This window comes from Barbus barbus (genome assembly GCF_936440315.1).
Source record: "Barbus barbus genome assembly, chromosome: 29".
Classification (NCBI taxonomy): Eukaryota; Metazoa; Chordata; class Actinopteri; order Cypriniformes; family Cyprinidae; genus Barbus; species Barbus barbus.
Genome location: NC_136757.1, coordinates 370683 through 377013, shown reverse-complemented (window position 1 = coordinate 377013; position 6331 = coordinate 370683). Strand labels below are relative to the sequence as shown.

Sequence of the window (6331 nt, the reverse complement as noted above, 5' to 3'; positions counted from 1 at the left end):
CAGCAGTGAACACACACTCACACTCTCACACACACACACACACACACACACACACACACACACACACACACACACACACACACACACCTCAGTCGTGGTATTGAGGGTGGAGAGAGCGTTGGTTATTCACTCCCCCCACCTACAATCCCTGCCGGCCCGAGACTCGAACCCGCAACCTTTGGATTACGAGTCCGACTCTCTAACCATTAGGCCACGACTGCCCCTAAGAAGAGAAGAAATAGTGATGACAAGATTAAGAATAGGACACAGTAATTTAAATAGTAAGAATTACACATTACACATTATAGGGAAGCACCCTACTGGTTTGTGCGAGTACTATTAGAAACCACATGTACTTATAAGTTGCAGAAGGTATGAAGAACAGAGGAGAATTATGATGGATGAATTAATAAGAGATGGGTTGACAGGGGCAGCCTGGCAGGTATAAAAGATATACTGCAAAATGGTGTAATTAGGCAAGGCAAGAAAAATATTTATAATTTTTTAATTAGAACAGGTTTGATGAAGAGAATATGATCGCGGAAAACAAGCTGGAGGAAATAAACTGGAGTAACATCGCAAGAAAATAACCCAGAAGATGGCGGTAATGCAACGCTCATGGATGCAAGCCGCCGTTAAACCTCAAAGAAGAAGAAGAAGAAGAAGAAGAACAACAACAACAACAAGGACTTTTATTTTGGTCTGCCGTTGTGACGTCATAAGGCGGCGCCGCACCGCGCTCCTGCTTCTGACGAAAGGTATGTGTTTTAAGCATTTAAAGTGTTTAAATCGATATTGTTGCTCAAAGGAACTCTTTCTCATTATTCTGTGGTATTTTCTCTTCCGTCTCTGAGCTTGGATACGTTATCTATTAGAGATCAAAAATGTACCAACAAATTTATAAGAAGTATTTTCATTAATAGACTTTATCCAAATCGACTCAGACGTCACCATATTTTTAAAGATTTTGACTCAAAGGAATTAAAAGGAATTAGAATAAGCTACCTCTTTTCCAATCTTCCCAAAAGTAAAAGAAGTTCAATTTAAAATAATGAATGATATATATCCATCGAAAGAATTCCTTAGATCAAAACTTGACATTGAGGAAAACTCGTCTTGTGTTAATATCCATATTAACCTTCTTAACTATAAACCAATTAAGTTTGGAGTATTTAGAAAAGATTGTATGCAACACTATTTAGTTAATAATATTATTTGTTGTGGTAAATTCTTTATTCATAAATGTAGATTTTTGAAAAGCACCCCTTCTTTACCTCATTTCATAAATAAACTTATAATTATTGCTTCTTCTCTACATACACTTGAAAGTAATAAAGCTATTACATTAGCTAACTTTTTCAACCAATTTAGTGACTCATAATATATTGTAACCCCTTCTGTATTTTCTTTTTATTTATTTGTTTTATTTATTTATTTATTTTATTTCTAAATCATATTTAATTATTGATGTTAATGATGTACAATGTATATAACTTAGTTGTGTCTGCCTTGTATCTGCAATTGTGGGTTTTTTTCTATGTCTTAAGTTTGTTCATTTAAAGCCTATTTTGCTTGTAAATTTTTTGATTTTCAAAATAAAAAATAAAAAAAAAGAATAAAAAGTTAGCATGTGTTCACGGTTACACCTTCAAAAAAAAAAAAAAAAAAAAAAAAAGTGTTTAAATCGATACAAGTCGTTCAATCTGTTTTACTGAGAACTATAAATAAATGAATAATTACTGAATGTAACACTGTGATGCGTTATGTAACATTAATGAAAGTTATTTCTGTGAGTAACAGAAAAGGTGCGTCTCATTTGTAAACACGAGCAGTTTCCTGTGAAGAGCGCACGCTGATGACATCAGAGTAAATCCAGTGAGATGATGGACAAAGCTTTCATTACAGGGCTTGACATCAACAGACACTGTGCTTTTCCAAAACCAATACCAACCATTTCACAAGCCCAACGACAATATATTCCTCCAATTAGGCCTGTCACGAAAACAGCTTTTTGTTGTGCGATATATTGTCCCAGAAATAATTGCGATAAGTGATATTATTGTCATTTTAAAGACCATTTTATGTCACTGAATATATAATCATAATATATAACAGCATAATAGTGCAAGGGGGCCTAAACACTTCTAAATGACAACTACATTTTAATTCTTAAGAATATTTAGATAATGGACATTATCCAAATGTTAGATACCTTAAAACACTTGAATAATAGTAAATAAACATTTTTAACAAAAAGTGCAAAGTAACAAGTAGGAAAAAGAAAAATGCACAAAGAACTTGTTTGGAGATTTTTCCATCTACAGGTTTTCCCCTGACCTTCTTTTCTCTGTAGATTAAGGGTGCACTAGAGCTGAAAAAGATTCAAGATTCAAGATTTTAATTTGTCACATACACAATTATACAGAGTATAACCAGCAGTGAAATGTAGGTCAGGTCCGCTCCAAGGACAATGCAATTATATAGAATACAAATATTAAGAAAAAGAAAAGTAGAAAAAAATAAAAGAATAAAATAACAAAAGATAAAAAATATAAATATAAATGTGCAGGTCAGTATGTTGTTGACTTAAATAGTAATAAAGAGGAATGTGCAAAAATAATGTGCAAAAAGTTGTACAGGGTATGTAAATAGCAGCAATATGAGGTAGAGAAAAATTATGAATAGCTTATTGATATGGTGATATTTACATGGAGTCAAGTGATGTTATGACACAGAGTTAGAGTTTAGGAGCCTGATGGCCTGGGGAAGAAGCTCCTCCTAAGTCTCTCAGTTTTTGCCATCAGGCTACGGAAGCGCTTACCAGATGGAAGCAAAGTGAATAGCTGGTTACCAGGGTGATTTGAGTCCTTGATTATTTTGACAGCTCTATTTTTGCAGCGTTTGAGGTAGATGTCCTGCAGAGAGGGGAGAGCAGACCCTGAGATGCGCTCAGCTAAGCGCACAACTCTCTGTAGTGCTTTGCAGTCCTGATTGGGGCTGTTTCCATACCACACTGAGATGCACTGAGTCAATACACTTTCTATGGTCCCTGAATAGTGTTGTCAAAAATATGGATATTTCGATAAATATCGATACTGAAATATCTGAACGGTACCAATATTAATTTCCCGAAGTATGGATACACCGATACTAGCCGAGCGGTCACTTTCACTTCTCTCCAAAGGCATTGGACAAGCACCACACGTGACCGCACTCGTCTCCTTCGCTCTGGTTAAATAGCACAAGTGAAGTGAATAGAAAGATGACTGCTCTGGTTGTTAAAGAACACAGCAGGAGCGCTATCTGTAGGGATCTATGATCTCCGCGATGCAGAGAACGCCACGGAATCCAGTCATAAACACGGAATTTACAGTTTAACGCGGAATGTCACGGAATTTGTCAAAGTTTGGATGAATTAATCAAAAGTAGGTCATTACACTTAAATCAAATCGCGATATGGACTAGTATCTGTAAATATTAAGCTGCAAAAGTGTATTTAAATATGAATCCTGCATGTTCTGCGCGTCTCTGTGTGAATGTGCTGCACGTGCGGTTGTGTTTACTAATGTGGCGCTCGCGGTGATTTCAGCGTCTGCCGTCTCAATGAGGACATAAATACATCAACAATATCTCCAGAACTGATCTGAAAGCACTTTACCAGCATTTTACCATTTAATTTGAGTAAAACTAGCATCATATCATACACACACAGAACTTTAGAAGTATTCACGGCAACCCGTCAAAATAAAAGTTCGGTTTAACAGCCTATTAAAGACCGTGTGCCAGAAATAGACTATAGACCCTTTTACAGCCCACGTGATCAAATAGTTGCGCGCGCACTTTGGCAACAGAAGTGGTGTTGTTCCCCACTGGCTCTAACGTGTTAGCAACGAAAGTTTATCAAAACGGTTTCCCAGCATCAAAATGTCTGGTTGTTGTGTTTACGGTTGCACTAATAGATATTCCACCAAGGGGCTTAAGTTTTATAGGATTCCGACAGGATCACGGCCGTTTCAGAAGAACCGGCGGCGCCTGTGGCTGCAGGCGATTAAACGTGTTGATTGGAGCGAGGACACAATAAAAAATGCTCGCGTCTGCAGCGCCCACTTTATAGCAGGTAAGTTTATCTATGTACTCTTGAGTTTAATGGAAAGCATGGTTTACATTATTGATTGTCTGTAGCCTACGGTGTAGTTTATCAACGCATCTGAAGTTTGATGACCACATACAGCTAGTTTCATAAACTGGTTTTGGATTTGGCTAGTAAACAAACTGTGTGTGTGTGTTATTTGCAGATGAAGCATTATTGGACTCTAGTAATCCTCGTTTACATTAGTGATTGTCTGTACGATGTAGAATAATATTCAAATGCAGGTAAAGTTTGATAAACTGGCGGTAGATTTGGCTAGTAAACAAACGTGTGTGTGTTTTATTTGCAGGTGAGGCGTCATTGGACTCTAGTAGTCCTGATTTTGTGCCTTCTGTGTTTGTGTACACAAAACCGAGCCAGAGTTGGAGAGGTAAGAATATTTAATTTCCCCCTCTGTTCTATTTAGTTTGTTTTTCTCTCTTGCATAACTGTACATTTCTGCTGTTTTTATTGTAGGTACCATAGGAAAAGGAGGAGAGATGGCAGACCTATAACGGCAGCAAATCTATGTGTTCCTTCTGAAACTCCGAAACAAGAATGCAACATGGATCATTGTCCAGGTATGAATATATTTCATCTTAACTGATTGATTGTCAGGGTGTGTGTGCCCCTGCCAGGCATACTGCTCTAATTGCATATCTGTATATGAGTACACAGGCCCCTGGATGAGTCAAATGCAGATGAAAAATCTCGCCCTGTGATCAATAAAGTATCTTCTCTTCTATCATGGAAAAGTTTTGAAAAATCATTGCTAAAATGTGTGAGAACCCCCAATTGTGAAATTGTCTGCATTGGTTGCAGCATATGCTAATTTTTCACTTTTCTTTATTAAAGCTGAAGACGACATCCCAGTTACAAAGAGGGAGTATGTTGACCTGAACCGGAGACACAGTCAGCTTCAGGAGGACCATGTACACCTGTGTCAGAAGTTTGAGGCACTACAAGCAGAAAATGTAAAGCTGAAAGAGGAGCTGCAGAAATCGACATTTTCCTACACAACTGTTAAGTGCAACATTGGACAATTGTTTTTTCTCACCGGACTGACCTCCGTGCTCTTATGGTGCAACCCTTCGTATCCCTCATTTCACAAAAGGAAAAAAGCAGCTTTCTGCACAGGAAGTTGACACATCTAGACAACTTTCTCGTGTGAGAATCCATGTGGAGCGAGTTATTGGTCGGTGGAAAAACTTTAAGATTTTGCAAACAGTTATTCCAGTGTCGCAGGTTAACATGCTAGACGATGTTGTGACTGTATGTGGTGCCCTCACAAACCTCTGTAAGAGTGTTGTTTCCAAATGAGTAACACATTACCATGTATTCGTTTTAACGTGATTTACATTTGTAAAACGTATTTACTGTACATGAAACAATGCATTTATAATAAACCTCCCAACATTGGCTGCCACTGGTGTGTATAATGTACTTCCCCCAAGATTATCTCAACAATTCACAGTGCTTTTCAATTTCATTGTTATTAGTAGTTTAATTGCAATGTATGCAAGCAACATAGTTACTATTAAAGTACTATAGCATTACAAAATAAAACTTTAAACAGAAGTGCGTCAACACATAGCAATCAATAACAACAACATAAAATGTAAGGAAAACAATAAATGTAGGTCTGGGTAATATGGACCAGATTCATAACACAATACAGAACATTTCCCAGTCCTAAATTTAATCATTCAAACATCAACTCTCAGACATTCCCTACATAACCATGTTGCTGGCTTCCTTTTTATGTGTGCACAGGTGTAGTGAACGCGGTTGCTGCATTTGAAACAGATGATCATTTTTCCAAAATCTGGCCTTTCAGTATTTGCAGGCTCTCTGTGATACCAAGACAGGGTCATGTCTTCTTGTCAGTAGTTCAGGCAACACACTCGAGATAAAGAAGACTTGTGCTTTTGGCAAAGCCTCCTTCAAAAACTCTTCATTTCTTAGGATACGTTGCACAATGAACTCCTTCTTGGACCACAGCACGAAGTCACAATATTTAACATCACACACAAACATGTGAAGTTGACATTGATAGTAGTATGTGTGTGAATGCTTCAATGCGAATGACTTGACAACGTATTCATAAGCATCCAGTGATTTATATGCTCGTAATTTCTCTCGGGTGTACACGCTCGGTTTCTGAACTAAATACGTATATATAACTGGCCACTGTATATTTGG

General features: G+C 37.4%; 1 long non-coding RNA gene across 2 annotated transcripts; it reads left to right on the top strand.

The window, feature by feature from the left end:
• The first annotated feature begins 704 nt into the window (after positions 1-704).
• LOC306849774 lies at positions 705-5554 on the top strand. Of its 2 annotated transcripts, XR_013782366.1 has the most exons (5): positions 705-758; positions 3990-4117; positions 4440-4520; positions 4607-4710; positions 4985-5554. It is a non-coding gene; the product is annotated as an uncharacterized lncRNA (long non-coding RNA). The 2 variants fall into 2 exon arrangements; XR_013782367.1 differs by lacking the exon at positions 705-758 and having other exon boundaries at positions 2735-4117.
• The last annotated feature ends 777 nt before the right edge of the window (positions 5555-6331 follow it).